At 37.5% G+C, this 11,264-nt stretch overlaps 1 protein-coding gene across 2 annotated transcripts in view; it reads left to right on the top strand.

The window, feature by feature from the left end:
* Nucleotides 1-1,589: 1,589 nt before the first annotated feature.
* The window catches only part of LOC101154949 (protein FAM19A2), a 107,271-nt gene continuing 97,596 nt past the window's right edge, over nucleotides 1,590-11,264 (top strand). The window contains exon 1 of one of the 2 annotated variants that reach the window (XM_011477122.3): nucleotides 1,590-2,061. The gene's annotated coding sequence lies outside the window, so the exon portion shown is untranslated. The remainder of the gene's footprint in view (nucleotides 2,062-11,264) is intronic. The other variant, XM_004070474.4, reaches the window with a different exon arrangement.

Genomic DNA, 11,264 nt, shown 5'->3' with positions numbered 1-11,264 from the left:
CACTTCAGTAAAAACAAGCAAAAAACACAGATAAATGAGGGCAATTTAACTTCCTAACAGGTAAAACAGGAGAAGGCTCTTGGGTATCCCAGCCAATAGGGAGAACTTGAGAGCTGAACATTTTTAATCAATATAAAATACAATTTGTGAATTCTGTAGTTTTTTTTTCCTACCAATGTATTTGTGTATATTTTTGTTATGAATGTTGTAGGTTGTTTGAAAGTCCTGTTCCAATCATCTTTTTATCTATAGTAAGATGAAAGACTCAGTGGTCATTTGCCCTTTTCAGCCAAAATGAAAATAAAAACCTGTGCTGTTTTCTAAGACATGGTTTCTGCAGAGTAGAAATTTGCCTCTAAGTTGTAGGCGACACCATTAACGCAGAGTAAGTATTTCTCCATTTCCCATTACCCATCTGTTTACGCTCTCCCCCGCTAGCTTACAGCCCTTCACAACTCCAACCTAACAGATGTGCAACAAAAATCACGAGTAATATTGGAGCTATCCAGCTGTACAGTTTAGAGCCAAATACCAGCTGAGAAAAGGAAGACGTAAATGGATTTAATCATCTAAAAGTGGATGGAATGGAGCGGAGCAGGGAGCTTGTGGCTTGCTGGTGTAGGTCTTATGTCTCATCTACAAGCTTTTTCCAATTAAATGTTTTCACTTGAAAAAAGAAATACTCAGAAATGCCATCAAAGTTGATATTCTTCATATGTCCTCCATCATCATAAAAAGGCTACAAGAATATGTTACAAAACACCATAAAACACAATTTAAAGAGGTCTATCTATCTATCTATCTATCTATCTATCTATCTATCTATCTATCTATCTATCTATCTATCTATCTATCTATCTATCTATCTATCTATCTATCTATCTATCTATCTATCTATCTATCTATCTATCTATCTATCTATCTATCTATCTATCTATCTATCTATCTATCTATCTATCTATCTATCTATCTATCTATCTATCTATCTATCTATCTATCTATCTATCTATCTATCTATCTATCTATCCATCTATCTGACCCTCAAAGTAAGTCAGCACACCAGAGTCCACTGAGTGGTTTCTTGTGACTAAACGTCTTTGGGCAGTTCTTGTCACCCATGGGAACCCACAAACACACACAGAGGAAGCCACACATTGTGATGCTGGTCAGCTTGGTCTGCATGCTGTCCATCACCCTTCCATTCCTGCTGGTAGACTCTACTGGGGAATGCACGCAATTCATTTAAAGTGAATAAAGTCAAGAACACAAAGACATCCACCAATGTACAATCAAGTTTTATTTTCTTCACATCAAAACTGTCTTTTTCCAATCGAATCTGCATCAGCATCAGAGCTGGTCTGATGCACTATCTGCACGTTTGTGTCATTCGTGGTTCTTTCAGTTATACAGCCAAGCATACTGTCATCAGATGACTAATATCATGTATCCAACGCGTCCTGGCGCAGCCCATATGGCCTTCTTCACGTTACTGTACAGTATCATTTACGTTAATTGAAAGTGTACGTGAAGGAGGCATTCCCTCTTAAGCCACTAAGGGGCGCCAACCCGCCTCATTAATGAACATCACGCTCTGTTTTCCGGGCAAGATGAGAAGAATCGCAACGACATTCTGTGTGATTCCCCAGCAGAGCCGCACTCCTGCCCCGTCACAGGGCAGCTGTCCGTGTCAGTCCGGAGGGGACAGAAAGAACAGCAAAGATTCAAAAACACAAAAGACGTGGGTGCCCCCCTCTGTCGCCATGGCTTAACAACTTTCAGCTGAAGAAGACGGGAGAAGCGCAACTTTCAGGCGGACCCTCTGCTGCTCAGGAGCTGCTTTCACCGGGAAGTCACGTCATCTGCTGTCTTTTTCCGTTGCCGGGATCCGGAGGGGTGGATGGTATGGTGTAACTTTCAGTGTCCAGTCCAACCTGAGCGGACGGCGGAGCCGCTTTGAGGACTGCGCCGGAGAGGGGATGCGTGCGTCCCCGTCGGAGTGGCTATGAGGAAAGAGATTCACCTGCTGGGTTAACAGAAGAGCGCACCGCACCAACAGGTAAGGTACGGCTCACCTGACACCCCCTCACACCCGGGACAGGGCGGCTATTCCTTTGAGTGCACTTTTATAGTTATGTCTTTTTTTCTTAGGCTCATATTAGTTGGAGATCGGAGCCTCTCCATCCTGACAGCTTTGGGTGAGAAAGGGGTAAAAATAATATTTGAATGAATATCAGATAATGGGGAAGAGCTGACATAAGCTGCCTGATCTGGAAGCAATTTTATTGAGAGAGCTGTGATTTTTTTTTGCCTTTGAAGCGGAGATAAATGATTGCGGTGTTTCAGGTGTTGCAATGTCCGCGCGCACTCTCCACAGTGTCCTCTTTGCGCATTTTACACTCAGTTATTCCAATCTCATTTCCCCGTTTCGTTGGTTGCACCCCCCTCCTCTTTTTTTTTAAAGATAATGACACTTTTGTTCCTTATATTCTGGTTAAAACACTTTTAAATAGAAAAGGTTGGAATTGCACCGCCTCTCCACATACTGATGATAGGAGGATGTTTCCAACATCAGTCAGATGTTGTTGGAAAATCCTCCCATCTCCAGCATTAGAATCTTGGAGCAGGATCTTAGAACAGAAGCAGAAAAAAAAAACTCCTGATGCTGGGGATGATGCTATTTCCTGCACTGGAACAGTATTATTTTTTTTATTTTGGGGGGCCTAAGTCTGAGGAGCCCAGACTTTGTGTACACAGTTTGATATCAAACAAAGAAGGTCGTCTCAGCTCTGAATATCTTTTTTTTTTTAAAAACATTCTCCCTCCTTCCTCTATGGAGAACAGAGGAGGTAAGGCAAAGAAGCGGAGTGAGGGAGTAACAAAATGAGCAGGAAGAGAACTGACAGCCAGACAAGACTGACAGGAGAGGAGAGAGGCTGGGGAGGTGCAGTGAGAGGAGCACTCAGGGAGTTTGGATTGGATTTCTGGGCTTTATGGGGAGATAGTGAATACATTAAAGCAAACTAATTTGTGGTTGCTCATTGGTAGCTCCAGGAATGGTTCTCAAATGTATTTTTAATGTAGCCATAGAATGATATAAATCATCATATGTTGCTGCAGCATCGCAAGTTTATTCAATAAACAATTTTGGTTTTTCTGCTCACTGTATTAATCACAATCAGATAGATGTGTCAGGCAGAAGAGGGGTAGGCATGCAGAGAATAAAAGGAAACCAGGCCATCTGAGACTTAAGGTAATTGAAGCAGGAAATAGGAGATTTTTATTTGTATTTTGATTCAGTGATTCCGTAAAGCCTGTATGGATTTATGTAAGTTCCAAAGCCTAAGTATATAATTGCAAATGCTCTTTTGAGCCATATGATGTTTAATGTCTACTGTTGAGTTTCCTTCAGATAATGTGTGCATGCATGGGGCCGTTTTGAAGTAAATCAGAGGCTTTGATTTCATACGAACCATAAAATAATAAATAATACAATTTTTTCCTCTAATTGTAACTAGAGAACACATCAGTATCACTCATCATCTAATCTCCTAGAATAAACATGACAACAGCTTTGAGATACTCTGCTAGGTTATTTCTTTTCATGTATGCTTCTTTAGAATTAAAGAATGAAGTGATGCTGCCTCCCATTTCCACTGAGTTGTCAACATTTCCTCCATCTTCACTGGAAATGCACTTTCACAAAACAGCTTCTAATGCACTTTACTTCAGCTGCATTTTATTTTGTGTATATTTGGCAATTCAACAACAGCCAGTTGGAGAGGTTTGTAAATGTAATCTTTTGATGCCTCCAGATTTGTCATCGTTATCTGACAAAAACACTAATGAATGTTGTATTTTCCAGAGCTTGTTGATTCTCTAAAAAAGGTTACCACTTAATTTGAGTTCAGGAAAGATTGATCCTGCCTTCCTTGCCAGAAAACACCCTCCCTGCATGTAACTGGACATCCTTGGAATGTTTGTCTCCAATCAGAAGAGTTCTCAAAGCTTTTTTAATTGTCTGTCCCCAACTTAAACTGGACTCTAAAATAAATTTTACTAAAATAGTTGTTTTTGTTTTCAAATTGTGCATTTTTTGTTGTTTAGTTTAATGAGATTAAAAATATTAACTTAAAATTGTAGAAAGGCAACTTTTTAATTCCTTTTTTTCATGTAGCTTTTGAAGCTGTTGGCATTAGTATTGGAAAAAAATGTGCTGCCAGTGTCTGTTGCATGAGCTCCAGGGAGTAATGTCTTGGTTAATAGCCTCCTCTGAGTTTGTCCGAGTTGGAAGCCCCACATCGGAGAGTGTTCAGTTTGTCACTTCCGTCTTGGAAAACAACTTGGAAAATGAGTTCCAAGTGCAAATGGAACACAGCAGTGCTTCTCAGTTTTCTTTTCTTCCTTGCCAGAATCTTGTAGTTGCTTTCTGTAAGCTGTTGCGCTGCTTCCTGCCCCACTTGTATCTTTGCAAGTTTAGTTTCCTTAAAGTTTTGCTCTTGCAGCACTTTCTGCTCAAAAGTTCACTTTTGTTACCCAACTGACATCTATCCGGGGCGCTATGTGACTCCAAAGAGAGACAGAACCACAGAAGAGAGGGCAGTGGCTTCAGAAAAATGAATGAATTCGCACAAAGCCAGCACTTTAGATGACACACATTTTGTAAAGTAGGTTTATAAACACATTACAATACAGCAGGGTGGTTTTCAATAACTTTTAATCATATTTCTGAACTGTCTGGAACCTGTAGGGTGTTTATTGAGCCCATTTTGCAATGCAATTTTCTTTAGTCTGTTTGCCTCTCACTCTTTTTACAGCTTATTCGCATAAAAATCCACCCATCCATCCATGCCTACTTCCTGTGGAGGATGGTCACATGGGGTTTTGCAGAAACAAACTGACAAAAACGCCAAAAATATGCAGAAGCATGCTGATATCCAAATCTATAATAAAATCTTTGAGGTCACTCCATGCAGTCTGGAATTCTTTTCAAAAACGCTGGCACAACTACAGATGCCCTGTTTGCTGCTCACAGCATGATGTGTTTGATCTCGGCTATCTGTGTATTTTCATGTGGACTGGAAAATTCTAGCACAGTTATGGTTGGTGGCTCACATTGAGATGTGTGACAGTTAGTGTGAAATAACATACTTATTAGTGGACTTTTAATAATAACGATGTAGATGACCTCCCCTTTCTTGAAAGCTCCATCCCAACTTTCAGCTTAACAGCCAACACCTGGACACAGTTCTGACCATACCTCTGATATGTGGTTGTGACTGGAGTGTCAGATTGGTGAACAGATTGTGTTTTTTTCTGCAGTGTGCTTTACTCCATAAGCTCCATTCATCACAAACACATTCAAATGTCAGTTTCATTCTGGTGTACTGATGTGCCACAAAAGTCATTTGAATTCAATCTGAGTTTTATTCCAATCTGGGTACATTTTTAAAACAGCAATTATAGAATAACAGATTATAAAAAAATAAATAAATAAGATATAAAACAATTTCTAACAGCTTTGCAATTACATTCATTGAAATAGTCATCATTCTGAGAATGCATGAAGAGACAGTGAAGGAAATTGTCTTCCACATTATATGAGGCCATTTATAATATTATTGTCTTCCAAAAAAGAGTGAAAGAAGAGACAAAAACAGAGACCGGAACATCTGCTTTTTTTTTTCTATAACCAAACTTTCATTAATTGTTCCATTAGCAATCATGTGTTGATTGTAGGTTCAATTTTAGACTCTTTGGTATGACCCAACTGTAGGGGTGTAACAATTCAATTTACTAAGGATTCGATTAATATTGTAATTTAAGATTGCTGATACAATTTATAGTCAATTTTAGTTCATTTTGAATCATCCGATTCAATACGATTCACTGACCTAAAATCAATCCAGGACATTTTTAGCCAAAAATTCAAGTAGTGTGACTCTGGGAGAAATACCTGGGTACTGAATGGGGCAGGTTAAGTTTTCCAGATTCTTTGTTTTTATTTATGATAATCAAGTGCGAATTAAGTATGTGTACAAAGAAACAAGTAAACAAGAATTAATGTTGTTTTTCCACATCAAAATAACACAAACGGAACATTATTAGAACATTCTAGCACACTGGATGGTCACGTCTTTACAAAATTCAATGTTTCCACACATTGAACTGTAAGGATGGCTTGATCATTTTTGTTGATGACATCACGTGTGTTGTCCGTTGTGATGCACTTGTTTTTTTTCTTGATAGTAAAATAAACCTACTGTTTCTCAATCCAAATGGTATTTTCTAATAGAGATATCATTGATTTATTTCATTTTGGAACGATTTTTTGATGTCATAGATCTATTCGATGAACAACTTGCCTCAGGCAGATTGATCTAGTTGGATCGAATATAAACTGATTTATCGACTAAGGTGATTAATCGTTACACTCCTAATAAAAGGTTTACATAGGCATATGTTGATGCAATTCAATTTGCTTAACAAGAAAAAAAGAAAAAAAGTGTAAGAAAAAAATTTTGATTTAAACATTTAACTAATTTTTACACCCTAACCAACTAGCAAATTGATTCCACAATTTGCAGTCACTTCACCTATGGCTGGATAGTTAGATGCTTTAGGAGTAGTTTGGAGGTTTAGCACCTTTTTAATCACCTTTTGATGCCTGAAGGATTTCTATCTACTTACACTATCATCTTACTTCACAGATCCTAAAGGTGTTTGGAAATGGGTCAATTTGATGCATAAAGAGAAATTTTCTATTTTGCAGATCTCACTTTGTCACATTATTTTGTACTGTTAACATGCACTGTGCTATTTAGTATCCTCATCATTGACTTCAACCACATATCTCACTAATAGGCTCTCTGGTTCACAGATGATGTCAAAAAAGACAGAAAAAGAAAGTAAAAATAAAAGTATCCTGACAAATAATAGAGTTTGTATCTCACAAACCAGTCTTTCCACATTAGTCAGCTAAATATATTTGCTGGGCATTATCTGAATCAACATCACCAGACTAAGACTCTTTAATGTAACACAGAGGCAAGAAAAATAAGAAAAAAATAGACAAGCGCGAAGGATAAATGAAAAGAAGTAAAAAGCATGTGTCCTGTAAAAGGCTGTGCTGTATTTCATTAGCCATCTCCAGCAGCTGTGTCTGGTGCTTTGAGGCCCAACAGGGACGAGTAGCCACACTAAATGTGTGTAAGTCACATAAAGAAATTGTTTCTGGGAGATTGGGCCTCGTAAATTCATTTCTTATCTGTCAGCCTGTTTTTATCTTGCCTCCCAACGGTGGACTACAACATCCAAAGGCATTTATTTATTTTTTAGACTCTTTTTCTCTCTTTTGCATACACCTTTCTTCCACCAAACAAGCAGACGCTGCACCCAACGTTTGCCATGTTTCACACACACATACATACACTCTGTTTTAACATCCAATTCTTCCGAGAAAATGCACATTCTTGTAGGAAAAACATATGGACTTTGCATTACTCTGAAAAGGCTTGTACGAAACGGCAACAGTGACAGATGCAACGTTTGCGCCTGCTGAGGAACAGCAGAGAGAAAAGGGCGTCAAATGCTGCGCTCGCAGCTCCAGGATTACCTTAGCCTGAACAAACTCCATTACTGCCTCTATTACCCAGGCATACACAGCCCTGGAAAAAGCACTTGCAGAACTACTGTTTACTGTGGCACCTTTCTGCCCCACACTGTTTACCTCAACTGCAGAGTGAGGATGGGGTGAAGACCAGGAGAAGAGGTTCATTGGAAGAAAGGGGGATGCTTTAATCTGACTTGTCACTGTCTTATTAAGGCTGGTGTGCAGTGCAAATGCAGTACTTGACAGAGTTAGTGGTCAGATTAAATAAAATTAATTATAGACCAGTTAAATTCATGTGAAGAGCCTCTGACATATCCAAGGCGTGGGCTGCCTCTAGCCTGATGACGGCTTGGAAAGGCTCCAGCTCCTGGAACAGGAAGATGCAGGTGAAGGAGGAAATTATATTTAGACATGCAGTTAATTATCTACAGTTCAGATTTATTTCGTTCAGCTAATGGATTATAAACTATAACAATCTGCTGCTTCTTAAAGTTTAATATTCTAAAAACTAAGAAAATATAAGTAATATTAAGTTAACAGAAAAAATTGTCAATTGGGTTCTTTTAGACCAAAGGTGAAACTAACGGAAAAAAAAATTCACACTATTTCTGAGGAATTAGAAACATTTTTATTTTTATTTTAGATGAACTGCTGATTACATATTGATAAGCAAAACTTTAGCTAATCGTAAGCGTATTTTAAACTGGCACGTTCAACCAACAGCAGCTGAGATAGGCCCCAGCAACCCCACGACCGCAAAAGGAATTTAGCAGGTTCAGAAAATAAATGGATGAATTTATAAAAGTTAGTAAAAACTATTTAAGATTGTTTGACACCCTGATAAGATGATAGGTTTAGTAAAGCAAATAATGACAGAGAAAGTAAACTTGACTACATGTAACCTAGGTGCTGGTAAGAGTTCTAAATAATTTTAACCCTTCCAAGTTTGTTTATTTGATTTTATTTTGACAAATGAGGAAAGTATTTTAATTAAGGGAACACACTTATGGATGTATAAAGATGGATGAAGAGTGTGGTCATGTGACCTATCCAAATTTGTAGCTCCCTGACTGTCACAGTCTGTTATGGTCTGCCTTAAAACCATTGACAGACTGCCTTTTGTAAGAACATCATAAGCAAATAGACAACAGCAAAATAACACAAAAAAGCCTGAAATCTGTTGGAACACATCTTGCAAGTTGTAGAACTGATCTGTTGACCAAAACATGACACAATTTCATCGTAAACTTTAAAACCAAAAATCCAATAAAAGAGTACAGAACACAAAAGTTCATTGCGACTGTTCTGCATTTTTGGTTTGTTTTAGGTACTGATCCGTTTGTGGGGTGTTCTACCTTCTCTAGTTACCATACTTTTATTTTTCACAAGTGCTTCAAACTTCAAACTGGAAGTCAAAGTAGAAGGCATTAAAGGAGACAAGTGATTCATGTGATGAGGTACAGTTTGAAAGTGTGTGTGAGGTGAGAAATGAACTGCCATGTTTTTGAGTTAAAAGTCATCCATCACCCTCATCAGTAACTCAGGATTCCCGTCATTACGTTTCCCTTCATTTACACTTGTAATGGCCATTTTTGTCTGCTTTTCCAAAATGCTCCTTCCTTTTTAATCTACAAAATTGCACTACAGTTTAAATGCCCCACATTGCTGTTCATTTAGTGAAAATTATGTTGTTCATTAAATGAACGTCTTCCTGTTATAGTAAAGGCGTAGTCTCCTGGTTCATTTGTGCATTCACTCTGCTGCTCGTTGAAGCCGTTAAATTCAGTTGGGTACCAAACAAGGCAATTGCAAGCGCTGTTTACAAGGTTAATAGCCCAACACTGAGTTATTAATGCTTAAGTTATTATATAATGACTATGTGGTTGTCTGAAGAATTTTAATGAGCTATCAACTGGCAGTCACATGATGTCAAATACATCTTAATCACTAGTGGAGGAAGCACCAATGTAAAGTTATTCATATTCATTTTTTAAAGTCAATCTATATAATTCTGCATTCAAAAGAGGCAATTTGTAGTTTTCAATTTAAAAAGAAATAAACAAAAGTAAACAAAGTGTATTTTCTCCTTTATTTTTGTTTATATTTTTCCCAACTGTGTGTTAATCACTAGAGGTTTTAATTGGATTTTAAGCAGATTGTTGAAGATTTTTCATAAATTTATACATCAGCCAACATATACATTCATTGATAACTCCATTAAAGCTGCCCTCTATATGTAATAAGTGTCAAGTTATCCAAAGAGCAGCTGTAATGGGGGACTTTTGGTGTTGGCTTTGCTTCTGCTTTAATTCTGCAGGATCAGGACTCTTTGTTGGTAAATCAGCGATAAAATAGTATTGGTTTGAGCATCCTTTACGCACAGAACAAAACAACTACGCCATAGAGGAGCTTCAGTCACTGTCACTGTTCTTCTTAGGGTAAGTAACTAAAGGTTTTCTGAATCCACAATAAAACAACACACACAATATGTGTAAATAAACACATTTGGGGGCTTAATTTAACAGAAATATGTGTGGAGCTCCCTAAATTATAAACATTTTTTACATCCAATTCTTCTCTTCTCTGTTTGATTAATGCTTAAGAAAGTGGCACTTCAACCAAAATAGTTTAATAGTTCTATCTGCTTTTACCTTTATTTTAATCAGAATAAGATCTGTTAAGGATTTTGGATAGCTTTTTTTCCTTCTTTATTTATCTCCCCCATCAAGAATATTTATATTATGCTAACATTATATAGTTGTGAATTGAATGTATCCTGCTATTTTACTAGCCTTGAATATTCACGAGGAACCAGAGGCTTTGGTTTCTTTATTTTTATTTAACTTCCATTACATTTTTTTCAGGACCCTTGATAGAAAGATTTTACTCTGCCTAATGTATCTCGTCTCCCTCTGGATAGGAGAGTCCACCCCACCAGTAGAACCATGTCAATGTGGGAATTTATGGATGTTAAACCAATATGACAATAAACAAAAGTACATGAAATCATCATTATTATTTATCACTTTCAGGAGAATGGCTACATAAAAAATAAGCGTTTTGGCCCAGTTTTGTTCATGGATCAAAAGCTGCATCGTAAATTACATTAAAGTTATACTTACCATTTATTTTCTAAATGATGATATTACAAACACAATTCCCTTGAAATTACTGCGTTACCTGCAGGCACCTTTCCTTGATCCTCATAAAACCTTAACACATAATTTACCTGCAATGCTGTTGAGAAAAATTGATGATCCAAAAAATATTGTCATTGTCAGTAAATCATTGTTAACATACATGGAAAAATGACAAAATTTTGACCTCAGAAGAAGATAAGTAGTGTAACGAGCTGTTAGATCCTCATAAAACCTTAAGTTTTCATTGTTAGTGCTATAAATAGCCGCGTTGTAGCTAATCTTAATCCATTTTAAGTTTGGTGTGACTCTACAGAGCACATCACTGAAGTGTGGCTCATCTTATTGCTATAGTTGGTGTTGTTGATATAAACGGCCCTTGAGGGAAGTTACGGATACTGATGAACTGAGTCACTGTTGATGGAATATAATGAGAGTGGTAAACTTACTCACCCACTCTGTCTTATCTTTTTTTAATAATTTCCGCTGTATTTTTTTCCTGCTTTTTGCCCAGGGCC

This window comes from Oryzias latipes, chromosome 7, assembly GCF_002234675.1.
Source record: "Oryzias latipes chromosome 7, ASM223467v1".
Classification (NCBI taxonomy): Eukaryota; Metazoa; Chordata; class Actinopteri; order Beloniformes; family Adrianichthyidae; genus Oryzias; species Oryzias latipes.
This window is presented reverse-complemented; position numbering and strand designations above follow the sequence as displayed.